Raw genomic sequence first — 17,878 nt, 5'->3', positions numbered from 1 at the left:
AAGCCATCAATTGCAGAGAGCTAGCTTCATCATTCTATCACAGTTTTTAAGAATTCTCTTCTGAGAGGCTCCACCCACCAGCTGACTCAGACAAATGCATACACCTACAGCCAAACAGTGGATGGAGCTTGGGGACTCTTAAGGAAAAATAGAAGGAAGAATTGCCAACACCAAATGGGGATAGGAACTCCATAGGAAGACTAACAGAACCAACTAACGCACACTGGGGCTCTCAGAGAGTGAACCACCAACCAAAGCATATGCAGACTGGACCTAGGCCTCCCTGCACATATGTAGCAGATGTGTGGCTTGTTCTTCATGTGGGTCCTGAACAACTGGAGCAGGGGCTAGCCCAAAAGCTGTTGCCTGTCCTCGGATATGTTCTTCTAACTGGGCTGCCTTGTCTGGCCTCAGTGGAAGAGGATGTACCTAGACCTGCAGAAACTTGATGTGTCAGAAGAGAAGGGGTGCTGGAAATGGGGGAAGAATTGTGGGAGGAGGTGACCAGGAAGAGGAACAGTGAGTGGGATGTAAAATGAATAAATAAATTTAAATAGATAAATAAGTAAATTTAAAACAAGAATTCTTTTCAATGGCTTTCTGTTTAGGCTGCTACTTTTCAGGGGCGGGCTGGGGAGACATAGGGGTTGTCACAGAATTCTTCCACATCTCTCTTTCTCAATTATCCATCTGCAATCATCAGTATCACTGTAAAAGCAGCTTCTGTGCTCTTTACAGTAAGTGAGAACGTAGATTATGTACTGTTTCAAAGTATTATTCTTTCTATATATAGCTCATGGTTTTGAAGAGCACATTTAAACATTTGGAGATAAACACTGGATATAAAGTAGAATAATTAGCATGTTATCTCACTTTTTATCAGGTTTAAGATTTTATTTTTTATTCACTCCTTTTAAGTTAACAACTTACAGTAACTAAAATTACGTCCAGTTTATATAAACTGGGACTTTGAAAACCTACTTATCACAAGGCTTAAAGAGATTAACTGGCAGAATTTGAACCCAATCCCTTTGGCTCTGGATCTTACCCTAGATCAAATATTGGCTTTCAATCATAAACTATAAAATATCAGGTGTGTTAAGCAATCTGTATGGGTAAGCTATGATTAGCTAATATTATTACTTGGTACTAGGAGTATCTGACTGGTTTAGGAAAAGGGTCAGACTACCTCCCGAATTCTCTGGCAAATTCATTTCTAGTAGTACAGAGACTGGCAACAGTGTAGGACCAGATGGCCTATGATTTTGTGATTGTTTCTGTGCCAAGCGTTTTGTAAGACTAAAGAAGTCGAGTTGAATTTTCAAAACAGAGTAAAGAAATCAAGGAAAGCATCCAGCAAGAAGAAATAACTGAGTTTTGTTTTAGTTTCTTCTGCTTCAGTGATAAAATATTCTCATGAAAGCAAGTTAAAGGATAAAGGGTTTATTCTAGTTCACAGCTTAAGTATATGTAGTTTATTACTGCAGGCAAGTCAAGGAGGTAGGAACTGGGAGGAATGTGTCACTATGTGTACAAAATTATGAACATAGAGCAATGGATACACATTGCTATTCACTGTCTTTTCTCCATTGATAAAAAAAGTCCAGGATCCCATACACAGAAGGGTGCCATCTACAGAAGGTCTTCCTATCTCAAGTAACACAACCAAGATAAACTTCCTCAGGAAAGCCCATGGGCTTATCTCCCAGGTGATTTTAGATTCTCATAAATTGACAATTAACATTAAACAACATAATTTGCATCATGAAATAGATGGTTGTGGAAAAGAAGAAAGCTATTATTCTTTCAGTGAGAAAGGTCTTAAATCAGCTGTCCTCCTGAGGCATCCTGGGAATTATTTTATCATGTAAAAATAAATGAAGTGAAAGAAGGGTTGGTAACAAAGAGGAAAAGGGGAGGAATAACAAAGAAAGAAGAAGAGAAGAGAGGGGAGGAGAGGAGAAGAGAGGAGAGAAGAAGAGAGGAAGGAGAGAAATGGGAAGAGGTAATCTTTGAGAGTAGTAGCCAGTTTTCCTCTGAGGTACACCTCTGAGCCTAAAATACAAGCCAACTTTTTCTCCTTATAGGTCTTCACCCTCCATCTGATTTGATGGCAGTCAGAGTGGTCTGAAGCTAACATGCTAATAAACTTGGCTTGGGAGAAGAGCCCAACAGAAAGGCGGTTTAGGCCTTGGCCTGAGAATATGGCTCTCTGCTATTCAGTACAAAATATATGAGCATTGTATTTACATCATTCTTATATTTCCCTATACCCCATCCAAGTCCTCCAACCCTGCCTCTGCTTTCTCTCAAGTTCATGACCTACTGAGTTTATTTAGTGTTGCTTGTACACGTCTGTGTTTAGGGCTGACAACTTGGGAATAAATAACCCATCCAGGGGGCCTGTCCATGGACAAAACTGACTCTTAGCAGCCACAGATTATCTATAGTTCTTTGTCTTGGAATGTGGCCTTGTAACATTTGCTCTGTCCATTTCAGGATGCTGACTGCTCTTTTCCTAATTCAAGACTTGTTTGGGCAACCATATTGTTGAGATCTCTTGGGTGCAGCTTCCCTGTCATGACTAGAAGTCATAGGAGTCATTGTCTCACGTCTTCCACACACTTTAAACTAGCAAACCTTGGCCTGAAGAAAACAAGCAAGCAGGCTCAAGGTTTTACCTTTCTCATTAGATATGCAAAGCAGTTTAAGGAAACAAACTGCAATGTCCACAGCTCTTTCTGGAATCCATCAAGGAACTTCATTAAGTAACAGTCTTCACAAATGAGCTGATTCTCCCCATTACTTGAGACTGATTGCTCTTTTCTTTTCTTCACAGATAACAGATGGCTCAAAATGCATTTCTGCCACACAATACTTAGGATCAACTAGGATTAACACAATATTCTCATTGCACCACTGCCCACTATGGGTTTTATTGACTATGTCCTAAACCAACAGAAAACATTTTACTAATCTCCAACGACAATGGGCATTGAAAGTAGGTCTTTGGATTGCATCCAGGATGTTATAGGGACGCATGTAGTTAGTTATTAGATCTCCTTTCTCTCCCAGACTATAAGAAGATGAATGGTCAAGAGAGAAGAATTTAGAATATAGGGCAGAAATAGAGGGGATAGCTAAGTCAGTTCACTCCAGCACTATTCTTAGATAATTTCCTGCTGACCAAGTAAAAGCTTGTCCATGGGCTGAAACTATGAGTTTAACAATGGAGTCACTTAAAGAAACCCCACCATTTGTTTATCTTTTGAGCAAACAAGTCACACACGTGATTAGCAAAAACTCTATCCTTGGCCTGGAGACCTTCTTCTCAAGTTATCTTCTACAGAAGTTTTTGAGTAACAGAAATACTGGTCACAGTTATCTGACTCCCAGTTTCATTTTCTAAAGCTACAGATAGAATCATCTTTGAATGTTCTTACTTCATCCTTCATGGAGCTGTCACCACCGCTTTCTAGGCACCCCAAGTCCCTCTGTGGACAATAGAAAAACACTCTCCTTTGTCACACGAAAGGCTTTTCAGGAACGTTTCCTGAAGAGCAGTAAGATTCTAAGTGACAGGGTGCCTTCCTCAACAAAGAACCTCTTTCCCAAAAATACAAACAATGCAAAGAAAGATCTAGAGACATTCAGAACTAGACTGAACTTGTTTTGGAACCACTTTTTTTTTCTTCGACATCAAAGCATGCTACTACTTAAACTAACCAGTGGTAGAAGTTATAGTTTCATCCATGGCGAACTTCAAGGGATCTTCTGACCTTATCTAACCTCCCAGGAACTCACTCAGAATGTCCAAATTACATTTGACCCATGTCAATCAATGGCTGGTAAACTCTATACATATGCTCTGAGGAGGTCTTTCAAAGTTAACAAGGTTTCCAAATGACAGGGAGGAAGATGCTTCTTCTGGACTGATGAAAACTATGTTACAGTTCCATAGGTAAGGACGGTCTTACTGCAGAGAGCAGCAGTCCCAACCCCCTTGGGCATTTGCCATTTCACTGGAGCTCACTCATTTCTTTCAGGGAAGGTGTCCCTTTTCCATGCTGATGAAGTCCTCTGAACTCTAAAGTGCTATCCCTGGCTGCCCCCTTCCTCAGCCCTACCCCAATACATAGACAATCATTTTCAGTCACCTGCCTGTCCCTTAACAGCCAATCTCCAAACTGATGTTTGATGAAACCATACATGCAAAAAGGGGGAGATTCTACTGCTGCTTTAATAATTGGCATGACAGCAGGAAACAAGATGTTAACCATAAGGTCTGATAGAAATTAGAGGGAACCCTTTTCTGTATCAATATCCCTAGTGATTAAAAAAAGAGAGAGAGGAATAACAAGAAGTTAGGGTGAAAAATGACTAGATTTCAGCTCTGAGCTTGATGAGTCTGAAGGCTTTCCTACTGAGGAGGATCCTCCATTAAGATCTTGAAGATAAGCTGAGCTTCTGGTTACTATGCAGGACTGCCATGCCAATCACCATGATGTTCAGATGTGCATCATTTAGAAAGATAGGGGTTTGGGCACACGATTTCCATTTTATAATGGACAAGCACGTTTTTAAGTATAATAGGATATATAATTAATCCTTGTTTTGATAGAAGCAATCTGCTAACTAGTGTCAAGAGTTCTACATATTGATAGACAGGGTGAATATGAAGATATTGATGCAGTTACCCTAATGATTTCTCACCAAACTTTTCTTGAGTTTCTCTTCCATCATTCACCTCATAAAATTAATTTTCTGGACTTTGTCTTTGGTTGACATTGTTTTTTAGACTTTACCTTGATAACCGCAAAGACCCATGCAATGAGCTACTCCTCCTGACAATAGGAATTAAAAGTCTGCATGTCTAATCTCCTCCAGGAATCTGTCCCATCACCACCTGCTGGAATTTAGGAATAACGACAATGAAAACTCAACATGGTCTTCCTATTTCTCATTTTTCCTTTTGCCTCCAAACAGGTGGGGGGAATCCCTTCACTAACGACATTACGCCATTATCTCAGGCTCACAACATTTCAAGCCATTCCCTAGTAGGCCATTCTCCTCTACTTATTAAACTATAGCACTGGCTACATTTATGACATCATTGGGCCTCTTTCTGTGCCATCTCTCAGAATTTCTTGGCCTCAATGAATACAACAGCACAATGATACAATTTTTTAGCTCCTGACCTTGTTTTTATGAACAATACCTATTACCTTTTGGTGGAGAAGATTTACTAATGCCCAGCTCCCATAATTTTAGTCCTTTGCACAAAATCCTCCAGTGGCCACTTACAGTAACCAGGTGGGAAGTTTGAGCTCTGCTTTTATAGTCTTCTAAGTCATCTCCAATCTGACCTCACATGATATCACATCAATTATAGACTTAATTTCTTTCCTCTTGTACTCACTGCAGACTTTGAAGAAATCATTATTTCCATAAATATACTTTCTATGTAATTTCATTATCTTCTTTTTTATTTGAATTACTTTAATGTGTATTAAGTCAAATGTCAAACATAAATGATTCTTTCCCTTAACACATTCAGTCTGCTATATATACAAATGGTTGGGAATCTCTTAAGGAAATGGTAGATGCTTCCACTGCATACATCATACCTAACCTCTGTATACCACATAGAGTCCAGAAGACCATAATCCATCAGTATTACAATGTGATGTTCTTGAAAGCTCAGTTTATTTGAAAGTTTTATTAAAAGGCCAAAATATTAAAAAAAAAACAAACAGATCACTGGCCACCATTAGATCATGTAGATCATGGAAAGTTCACAGTGGGAACTGTTTCTAAGTATTTGAGGATATCACAAGCAACAAGAGATGGAATGAATGGAAAGTAGTCAAATGTCAATTAATGTTTTTCACAAGAGCCAACACACATGCATACATAAACACACACACACATACACATACACACACACAGAGAGAGACAGAGACAGAGAGAAACTTAATGTATATAACACAGAGTAATACAGCTGGAAAAATTTTCAGGCTTTTAAAAATTTCAAAATATAAGACTGAAAGAATAACACAAATAAAAATTTATAAGAGAAAAGAGCTTATTTTTCTAAGTAAGATATTATAATTACATTATCTAGAATGTGAATATTATTATGTATAGTGTGACTATTACATATATATGCTACCATGAGTATTACAAATGTATGATGTGAAAAGGGAACAGGAAATAGGTTCAATGGAAATAAGAGAATAAGGCAACTGCCTAGACTTGTAGGTTTCCATTTTAAAATTTGAGAAGAGGAAAAAGTAGACAGAAGAAATATTTGTTTTTAAAATAGAAAAAATAAGTGATAATTTTCAACTTGGGAAACACGTATGGGGAAAGTTATTGACTTTTCTTCACAGGAAAGAGTTGCTGTGGAATGTTCCACAGATGGAAGAGTTGAATAAATGCTAGGAAAGTCAGGTGGTGTGGTGCAGACACACACACGTTGTGCTATTCCTACCTGTTACAATGGCAATGGAGGCTTCAGTAATTCTTTTCACCACTTCTTTAAGTACCCTTCCAAGTGGAAGAGAGAGAAGAGTGAGGAGCTTTGGAGGGTCTTTCCTTCTATTATGTGAGGAGCAATTGTGTGGTCATGCATCTTCCATGTAGGGTAAAGATATTTTGGTAACAAGGGTAAAAATAGTGATATATGGAAAAAGGGAAGGGCAAGAAAAGAGGTGTAATTATAATTACTATTATTTGATTCCATGCATATGTGTGATGTATGTATATGTGTGCATATGTGTGGGAATGCACATGTGTATGTGCATGTGTGTGTGTCCATGTATGTATGTATGGCTGTATTTGCACATGCCCATAGATGCCAGAGGTTGATTGACATTGGAAGACTTCCTATATTGCTCTCAGAATTATTTGCTGAAACAGGGACTCTGAACTGAGTCTGAAATTCAGTGTTTCTGCCAGACTAGTTAGCCAGCAAGCCTCAGAATCCAACTGTCTCTACCTCCCTCCAGCACATGTGCTACAGAGACATGCCACTGTAGCTTTTTCTGTGAGTGTCATGAGGTTCAAACTCAGATCCTCACAGTTGAGCTGCAAACACTGTGCCCATTGATCCATATACCACCATGACCAGAAAGGAGGTATTATAATAAGGTGGCTAATTTATGATTTTCTTTTCCATTCTGTTTATAGCATGGATTACAATCTAGAATGTCTCCACAATTCAACAGGGAATTTCAAATTCATGGAACAAGCCAACTTCTTATATTTAAGAATTTTGTGCTTAGTTGTTATGGCAGAACTTGTCAGTAGCTTTGGCATTAATGTAGGATAGGAAATGCAGGGATGGTAGCTACCCAAGGAATGTTTAAAACATTCACTACTGATTTACTTCAACAAATTCTCAGTGCAAAGGAACACAGAGCTGGGGTTTCAATGCTTCAGATGTGCCAAGAACAGCTAATTGTTGTCATTTTTAGGGGAATTATAACATTTTAAAACGTCTCAATCCCCACCACCACCACCAACAGTGTTGCAGAGAGCATTATACTTTTCCATCAACCCAATGCAATTTGCTTTATACAGACTATCATCAGACTTCAGAACAGCATTAACTATGCCCTTTACTTTTGAAGACCTCTCTTTTCAAAATACCTTACATGGAGAGAAAACCATGATGTAAACAAAGCCAGAAGTGCACGTGCCAAGAAAAGCTTTGTGTTTGAAGAGGACAATAGAATAGTAATGCCTTTGTTAGATGTGGATGAAGCGGCATTGAACTTGTGTGCATGCCTCTGTGTGTGTGTGTGTGTGTGTGTGTGTGTGTGTGTGTGTGTGTGTGTTTGGGCAAAGTTACCATCTTTTTTTTTCCTGCTTAGCTTTTGTCAGCCTTATACAAACTCGAGTCACCTAGGAAAAGGATACTTTAATTGAGGGATAGCCTCTATCAAATTAGCCTATGGGCACATCTGCAAGACATTTTTTTTAGTACTAATTGACAGAGGTAAGCTTAGCTCACTGTGGCAGTGCCACCCCTAAGCAGGTAGTCCTTGGTTATATTAAGAAGAGCCAGGAAACAAGCCAGTATGTGTGTTACTGCAGTATTACTTCAGTATTGCTTCAATTCCTGCCTTGGAACCTCAATGCTGGACTACAATTTGTACACTGAAATAAACCCTTTTGGAATTGCTTTGGGTCCATGATTTACTACAGCAACAAGAAACCAAACTAGGACACCTATATAGTGTATCAAACTCTGTGTAGAACAGACACCACTATTTGTACCATGTCCCACTAGGAACATTTTATTTGATCTCATGAAGTTACTCCAGGAATGAATAAAGAAAACAAACAAAAAATTCTGGAACTAAGAACTAGCCAATCAGGCTGGATTCAAAAGCTAAGCTTCTTAGGCCAAAACCATCTCTAACTACGCCAAATTGTTTTGGCTAAACAAGAATGGAAGTAATTCAATTTCCCTTGAAATGTTGGCTGTTTTATTCTAGTCATGGAAATATGCAAATCTATGAAAAGTTTACCTTAGTTTATCAATTCCAGCAATGGGCAAGGAATGTGAAAAATAAAGTAATACTAATTGATTATAGTGCTTCATTTTTAATTGTGTTTTTTATAAAGTCCTTTCCCCAGACAGAATGTCTTTCTAATGGCAATACAACTTCCTGCATAAATATGTAAGGATCTTGACCCTGAAGTGTTCCTTGTGCTAACTTACTGGCTACCCTATCCCCAACCCTGTAAAATATGGTCACAAAGGAATCACACTCCCCCTCCTCTTTCATCTCTCTCCCTTTATAATTTCAAAATAATTAGGACATGTTTTGGGTAATGGCACTGTCCAAAGTCAAATCTTGGAATTCTATTGTCTATGCAACTGGAAATGTAGAGGAATTTTAATTTAGTAACATGGCTTCTCTGGCAAAGGATCTCATCTACAGACCTTCTAGGCCTATATGATCCAGCTGGAATGCAGACGTGCCCTATTACAGTATGATCTTCCTAGAATACAGACATGCCCTTAGTGCCTTTAATTCCTGACAATGATGGTAAGGATAGTTTGTAGAAGGAAGCAGCCATGTTTGAAAGTGATGACTAATTGAGGGACAGACAAAGGGATGAATCAGAGAAAGATTTCAACAGAATGGGCCAGAGGTAAGATATGCCCAACTCTCACAAGAACAGACAGGAAAGAGACTCAGGGCAAGTCAGGCAGGAAGGCAGTTCAGTGAGTGCAGTCCAGTTAAGTTTTAAGTGATGCAGTGGAGTTCAGTTAAGTTCAGTGCAATGCAGTTTGGTGCAGTTCAGTTGAATGTAGTTAAGTTTGTGCAGTTCCATTCAGTTCTGCTCAGTTCATGCAGTCAGTAAATTCAGCATAGTTCTGTTCATGGAGAGAAAAGTTTTCTAAGCAATGCAATTTAGTGAGAAGCAGAGAGAAGCCAGTTAGAATCCATCAGCTTGGAGAGGGAGTTTGAACCAGAGTTGGACCAGCCAGCCAGGTTTCAGAAAGAACCGGTAAAGGGTGAGATTATGCAGCTTCTAGACAATTAAGTCTGGCAAATAAAAGTTGCTTTTACAAGGGAAGAGGGAAAAATGGAAATGAACAAAGGCCAACAATTCAGAGGGCAGAATTGCTAATATGTTACTCAATGTGTGTACTAGGCATGCATGCAATAGAATCAAAACTTAAGTCATCAGAAGTAAGAAGATTATCAGATTTACTCTATTAAGATTTTCTGTTGGGTTCTATGGGTAGTATTAATTATCTTACTTTGTAATCAAAATTGAGTTTAAGGGTAGACCCTACTAGTTGCTATTTAACTGATGAGCAAACTAGGTGTTGGAAAAGATGGACCTAACTTTTGTACCTAACTTATGTAGAAATTCCTTCAATTCCTCTTCTTGCTCTTCCTTCTTACTCTTTTTGTCTTTCTCTTTGCCCTCCTCTTCCTCCTGTTCCCCTTCTTCTGGCCACTGCTACCGCCTTTACCTCTTCTTCTTCTCTTCTTCATGCTGCCCTTCCCATCCTGATCATATCCCCCTGTCCCTCTGAATTCAATCGGTGATAGGAGCGTTTACAAGGCTTGTCCTATAGTCTGTGGAAGCCTCATAACAATAAGGGTGTCTGTTACTTTGAGGGCACATCAGGGAGGATTTTCAGGGTAGATAGTGTTTAAAGCATCACAGATGTTCATGGTAAATAACTGTGTTACACCCCACATGCACATACAGACACACTCTAGAATTTCTTAAGAGCCCTTTGTTATAGACAATTGTTAACATTAACTTCACATGAAGAAACAAAACTCCATAGAAAACTGGACTTGGGCTAAGGAGCTAGCAAGCTGGAGACTTGATGGTGGGACCTAGATGTTCTAATTCAAAAGGTCCTTCTGTCTCTGCACTGATGGCCTTGAGACTCAATGTCAGAAAACTCTAATTCTTTAGTGAATACAGACTGAGACCCAGAACAGATCCTAGCTTCTTTGTAATCTGTATCCCCTGGAGTATACACTAGTCCTGAGAGAGTTAAAAAATACATGCAAATGAGCAAAAATCATTGCCTATTTGGAAATATTCCCAGTATGTACTTACATCTTCTCAAGTAACTTGAATAACTACATGAAAGATAGGACAAAGAAAGACACCTGATGCAGAGTGTGTTTGCAGGAAGGTCTTCCTAATGAGCCCTCTGTCCATACATTTTGTTGCCTGTAAAGGAAGGGTGTGAATGAACATTGCCAGTGTGGATCTGCTAAGAACTTGCCCAAGTTGCTCCCATCAATTACATCGAATTTTCTGACAAAACTCTACTGCTCATGGGAAATTTCTTGACAGGATGCTAATAAATCTACCTAACCTTGTCACCCTTCTCCAATGTGCCAAATTTACAACATTCAAGATAAATAACATTCATGCATTATAAGGCCGAACTTGGCTTCTCAGAATTTCCAAAAGGCTCTGGCAGGTTAATGAGAGAACTCTTTTTCTGTTATTGTTGTAGTTTCTACAAAATATAAAAGAAAAGATTCATCTTCAGAAAAGCTGCTCATAGACAGTCAATAAGTGTGGCTGCTGGACCAGCCTGAGTTTTCAGAGATCATGCTATCAAGGGAGATCTCATCACTCTCTGTGTATTATCCCAAACACCCAGCACTTTGTTGGGGAAGTAGGTAGACTATGTTGGATAGATGACCTCACAAACCTCAATGCTAACCGTTGGGACTTCCCTGTCACAATTAAAGCTGTTAATTCCAGGTGTAATTTCTACCCAAATGATTAACTTCCAGTTGCAAAAAAAGTAAATGATCAATCACTGGGGCCGAGCTCACTTCCTAAGAGCAAGTACTATTATCAGGTTGAAGAAAAACACATCACTTTGCTTGGTAATTGCCGCACAATAAAACATAGTTAACTGTGGTATCTGTGAAGTGCAGGGTCAGAGACACAGCCTTAAATATCTTCTCTGCTACCCAAAAGTTTCTGATGCAGAAATGATAATATTACACATTCCATTGTGTTATTTAGGCATGTAATTGATTGTGATAACACAGGCAAAAACCTTGCAGTCAATCTCCGACACAGCAAATACTCCAAAAGATAAGCCTCCTATTAGAGTATATTTTTAGCTAACCAATTATGGGATTAGTTATCCCGGGCCTCCCGAGTCTAGTTGAGCTGGTAACTCATCTGCTCTGCTCTCATGATATTCTGCGAGTGCTTCAATAAACATACTCAGTAAATAGTACTGAAAATATCTGTCTTCTCCAGGAGATCACAAAATCTCAAAACAACAAAGACCCTAACTTTTCAGTTTATACTCTAGTGTATCTATCTCCTAGATCTACGTAGTACCTGCTATATGAGATGTCATCATAAATATTTGTTGAGTGACTGTTATGAATGCATTATCTTATTTTGTTCCCCCAGAACAGAAAAATCGAATGATCCAACTTCTAGGTTGAAGGCCAATTGAATAAATGGTGACATATTAATGTCAACTAATATTTTTCTGTTCTGTTTTGTTTTCTTGATGAAATTATGAGAAGGGAATGGATGCTCTTAAGTTTCTGTATATGACTAGTATAATTCCTACTAGCAGATGCAAGGTGCCATGATTCATTATAAAACAGCCTTCATTGCTATTGTCTCAGAATACATTGTATGCAACCATTACGATAACAGTTCCCTCTTAAAACACTCTTGTCTTTACCAGATGCCACAGAAGACATTTGGGTTGAGCAGGTGACTGTTAAGATCTAGCTGGTGCAACTGGCTGTGACTCTGGATTCCCAGTTTACCTACATTATTCTTCCTAAGAAGACAAGGACAAGAAAAACAGAGAACAAAGGGGAAATGCCATAGGCACCTGAAGCAAAACTGTAGCCACCTCTAAGGAAGCAAGGATAAATATCTCTATTGGGCAGTAATACCCTCACCTTAACTTCAGATCTAAGAAAATACAAACAAATCCCTCCAGTGGAATCAAGATGGAACCAAAAAACGGAACCCTACAAACCCAGCTACTGGTGCCTTTTCTTTAAAACTGTGGTTCTCAACTTTCCTAATGTTGTGACTCTTTAATACAGTTCCTCATACTGTGCTTAACTCAATCATAAAACCATTTTGTTGTTCCTTTATAACTAAATTTTGCTACTGTTATGAATCATAATGTAAACATCTGATATGCAGGATAGTCTTAGGTGACCCCTGTGAAAGTGTCATTTGAATCACCCCCCTCTCAAAGGGGTCACAACATACATAAGGAGCCATGCATACCATCTTGACATCTCTTTCTCCTGTTAGCCCAACACTTTATTCCATGAAGTAAAGAGCCCAAAGTTTGTGCTCAGATGAATCTGGGCTCACATCCTTGGGTTATGTAACCTTGGACACTTTCATGGTAAATATTGTCAACCTAGTGGGAATTCAACCATAGGGTGATTTATCTGAACTAAAAACACCCAGCTTGAATGTGAGATGATACCATGAGCTGGTGGTCCAGACGAAATAAATATGAGAATGTCCTCCCGTGGGGCTCTGCCATCTCTTTCTCTCTCTCTCTCTGCTTCCTGACTGAAGAAGCAATATAGGCAGCCTGGTCACCCTCTTGTTCTCATAGCTCCAACTGTTTTTGCTGCCATGCCTTAGCCACGATACATCTTCCAACTATGAGTCAAAATAAATGCCTTCTATTTTATGCTACTTTGGTCAGACATTTTTTCCATAGCAATAAAAAAGGTAATCAAATACAGACACATTATAGATGCACATAAATCAATGATGAATAGATGAATTTGCCTTATGAAGTTTACTACGGAGATTCCTTTATCCCATTTTATGTGTATGTGGTCAGCTAAGCAACTCTTCCACTGACACAGTAGCCATTCATCCAGATATTAAATGCTTTTAGCTTTTTAAGAAACAGCCTAATCATGGCTATGTTGTAGTACAAGCCTGCTAAAACCTTTACAAGGAGAAGTAAAAAAACAAAAACAAAAACAAAAACAACCCACTGTCCAGTCTTTTTTGGGTCCAATAAACACTGCATTTTTTTTCTCACACCTTGACAGACAGTTGTTTCTTTAAGTTGTATGATATGTGGAATTTCCATGTTGTTATTTACTCTCCTCAGTTATGTAGTTCATTTATTCTATTAAATCGTCCGTGTTAATAAAAGTTTGAATTACAAACACAGATGTACAGTGTATGTAAGTTTCTTGCACAAGATAGATTCTTAGGTGATACCATCTTTGTGGCTGCCATTGTTTCGATTACTATGGACATTTCTATCAGCTACCTTGATTCTCTCTCTGATAAGACCATGATACATCTATGGCATGTCACTCTAGAAGGCGGATTGACCTTCCAGTGGTTTTGCTTGTTTTCTTCTGAGCATGTTTTTGAAAATTTGTCCTGTTTTAGAGTGCTTCTCCAAACCTTACCATATGACACCACCAACCTTAGGGTAAGAAATTTGGTTTGATCAAATGTTTTGGTTTTCCTAACAACTCCTCCTTTGAAGAAAATGCTGGCTATGTATCTTCCAAAGATAGATACACAGAGAAGGAGGGATATGTGTACATATACACCCACCCACATTTTAAATTTTTATTTCATAGACCCCAGTAGGGGGAAACAAGATTTCACTTTGAGCTTCTCTACCTGCATAGCAGGGGCATAATGAAAGTGCCTGTCAGGGAAAGTAATGTGTTTAATATTGCACCAGTCTTAAACACCAGCAGAGATTTCTGTGAATTGCAAATAATTCCATCACCTGTCCAAATCACACTGCTCTGTGTTTTATCTGTGGTGGGATGATATCAATATGTCAAGCATGAGGAAAGCATGCTTTATGAGACTGATGGAGGGGAGCACAATGACAAGCACATAAAAAGGACAGCCAAAAATGCCACCGAGTTGTCAGAGGAAAAGAAAAAGCCACCATTTCCCACTGTTGCACAGGGTTTATTATTTTCTCACAGAGGGTCCAGGGACATTCAAGGCTCTTGTGGTCCTGACGAAGGATTTTAAAGAAGATAAAATAACATTGATTTGCAGAAGGACTTTGAACAACCAGAAGCACCTAGGAGCTGAATAATTGATGAAGGCTCTTTGGGACCCTAAGAGAAGCAGACATCAGAGCATCCCAAGATCAGCTAGTAAGCAACTCTCAGGAGATGCTGAGTTTTAAGGTATCACTGAAGAAACCTTCCTTTGGGGCCTGCTGTGTCATTGGGAGGGAATGACAGTCCATTGATGTTACTCTGTAGAACGAATTTACAAAAAGAGAAGAAAGAAAATGCTTGTGGAAACAAAACCAGAAATGTGGGCTATGGAGGTCATATGCATAATCCACACTGGTAGCACCTCACTTTGGAGGTAAGGATGGGCTCTTTCTTCTGTTCATAATAGTACCTAAATGCTTTCTCTAGCTGCCCTCCTTTCCCCCTACGTGATGGACACATCTCTCCTCCTTTGTGTACTTACTCATACTATTGCTTCCCTTTGCTTGGAATGCTCTCCTTGCTGTTTCCAACTGTAGTAATGAGTCTTCTCCTCCACGCACCAAATCAAGTAGAGTCGCCTTCCCGAAATTTTGTCTGATCACTGATCCTCTTAAATTCCAAAAGTTTTTATGTCTATCTTTTAAATGTTTAACAAGGGTTTTTTTTTTTTGCATACAAATTTTGAAATGCAAGCTCCTGGAGGGCAGGGTGTACATTCTTAACCAGGGGTCAGAAAGTAAGAAGGGGTAGTCAATAAATACTTGCCGAGTAAATTCTGGTACATAGTCGTTTCCGTTGATATGTTATACAGCATATAGAGTGCGTCCTCAATAAATAACCATTGATGGAATGAATAAGAATGATCGCCTTCGGGCCCAGCTAAAGTGATGACTGTCGTATAAGGTAAGGCAGAAGCAATAGAGGAACAGGAGAAGTGTAAGGAGCAGCGGGTGAAGAAGCTTTCCAATAAGCACAGTAAAATACTCTAATCAGTGAGAGCTATAACGCTCAGGACATAACATTGGAATGGAATTTCTGACTGTCCATTAAATACACTTCTGAACAGGTCTTCTAGTTTATCCGTAACTCCATTTTTATTTGGGGAGTCTCTGGTGACAAGCAGGTACACGATAGAGCATGGTTCTAGCTCTTTCCAAAATGAGCTTGCCTCTAATTTGGTCCACGGTGCATATGCACACTATTACACTAACAGTCCCTTGGTTTCCTATAGGGCCTAGAATAGATGTAGATTACATCCTACAGAAGCAAACATTTTACAGTGATGTTAAACTGGGCTCCAAACAGCATCACAATCCTGGAGAGCGCTGAGAAACAGTTCGAAGATGTGATACAGCACATTCCACTGAGCACAACCCTTCTGCAGGCAGGGTCCTGTGCACCCACACAGACTGCTCACCTGTGAATCTGGCCTTGCCTCTAACATAAATAGTGATCTTCTATGCTTATTGTTCTCTTCTTTGTCTAGTAGTGTTTTCTCTGATTCTTTTGTAACCTGACTCAACAACCAAACTTCCATTATTCAAAATATCTCATATTTCAAGCTAGGTCATTTTCTCACTTAGTGTTTATCCCATGGAGCTCTGACAATTATTTCCCTTTTGTATATAAGATAAACTGATGCTCAGAGACTAACAGTCCTATGCAAGATCACAGACAGGGTAAGAATTTAATGATGGAGGAAACCCTAGTGTAATGGTTTGAATATGCTTGACCCAGGAAGTGGCACTATTTAGTGGTGTGGTATCGTTTGAGTAGGTGTGGCTTTTTTGGAAGAAGTGTGTCATTGTGGGCATAGGCTTTAATCCTAGTTCCCTGGAAGCCAGTCTTCTCCTAGCTACCTTCAGAACAACAGTGAAACTCTTAGCTCCTCTAGCCCCGTATCTACCTGGACACTGCCACTCTTCTGCCTTGATGATAATGAATTAAAATAAACCTCTGACTCTGTAAGCCAGTCCCATGAAATGTTGTCCTCTATAAGAGTTGCCTTAGTCATGGTGTCTGTTCATAGCAGTGAAACCCTAACTAGGACACAGGGTTTCCTTAATTCAATCTTTCTTTGCCTAGAGTTTGGCTGCAGGGTAGAATGGAAGAATAATTTCTCCTGATGCTTCTCCTTATTTCTCTCCCCTTCCCCCTTCTTATCTTAGTTTCTCCAAGGTATCATTAGTACATGGCATACACTGCCCTTCAACTCATAATTAGTCCTTCCACCTCAGTGTCCTGGTGGATTATACTATAGGTATATACTGTGTATCCTCATCTTTTATTCTTTATTCTATTATAGATATTCAAAATTGTATGCAAAATAAAGGCATTTCTAGGCAGAGGGAAATGCTTGTGTGTCTTGTGATCTCCAAGTAAACAGAGAAGGTGGTGTCAGCTCATTTTCCCTAGGTGCCTGGCCAATGCAGCAGCCACACTTCTTGCCTCTCCAAGCATATCAGCTAAAGTATATCTGCTGTTTAGATTATTATTCCCCTATGCCTTGACTATATTCATTTGCATTCTTCCAGGCTGTGCTGAATTTAGATGGTTCCCTGTTTCTAATATCTCAGGCTAGCTGTCATCTTCCCCGTTATCTTCAACCACCAATTTTGCAACTTGTAATCTTAATAAATGTATCACTGCAGCTAGCTATTAAGCCCTCCCCTCACAGTACTCTAAATAGAATCTGGTCAGGCCACAATCGTTTTCAAGAACAAGTGTCTGCGTCTTACGTAGCCAGTCAGCTCATCGCTAGTCTTCTGCTCTTTTCCATTCCCCAACTGCCTTGAAATGTTGAGACACAAGTTGATTTTAATTAATTTTTCAAGCTTCTTCCCAAATTTAACAAAATGTAACAAGCTAAAACGAAAAAAAAAAAAAAAAAAAAGATAACAACACCCTTGTGACACCACAGGATATAATTATTGTGCAGGGAATCTCATAGATATATGTATGTGTACATGTTTGCAAGCAGTGAATTGTTTAATAGAAATAAATACTAAATGCAGGAGGAGGAAACTCACCGCATGTCATTTTATGATACATAGATCTTACACAGTTTAATAAGAAGAAGCACCTTCCAGGCAAACAGTAGGAATAATTCCTCCCCAGCAGTTAATGGTTCATAGGCAGTTTAACGCTATTGCCAATGCTGATCCCATGAAAAGAATTTTTATATACTTCAAAATTTCCTTCTATGTTACTGAGGAGTTTGTACATTAAGGAAAAAATTATAGTAATAGCAGTCGCCAATACGTATACATGTCAGCGAATAACAACCACATATGTTCTCTATTTTATAAATTTAGTTCCTAGAAATAAATCATGGAGTGGTTTCTTATATGACCTCA

At 39.0% G+C, this 17,878-nt stretch overlaps 1 protein-coding gene across 50 annotated transcripts in view; it reads right to left on the bottom strand.

The window, feature by feature from the left end:
* Nrxn3 (neurexin III) overlaps positions 1-17,878 on the bottom strand; it is a 1,612,235-nt gene that overhangs the window by 544,694 nt on the left and 1,049,663 nt on the right. For 5 of the 50 annotated variants that reach the window (XM_017314989.2, XM_017314988.2, XM_006515568.4 and 2 more), the window contains exon 1: positions 1-17,878. This exon is cut by the window's left edge and continues 23,399 nt beyond it; it is cut by the window's right edge and continues 46,228 nt beyond it. The exons of the other annotated variants lie outside the window; for them this stretch is intronic. The gene's annotated coding sequence lies outside the window, so the exon portion shown is untranslated. 50 annotated transcript variants of the gene reach the window in all.

The sequence above is a fragment of the Mus musculus genome, chromosome 12 (genome assembly GCF_000001635.26).
Source record: "Mus musculus strain C57BL/6J chromosome 12, GRCm38.p6 C57BL/6J".
Classification (NCBI taxonomy): Eukaryota; Metazoa; Chordata; class Mammalia; order Rodentia; family Muridae; genus Mus; species Mus musculus.
This window is presented reverse-complemented; position numbering and strand designations above follow the sequence as displayed.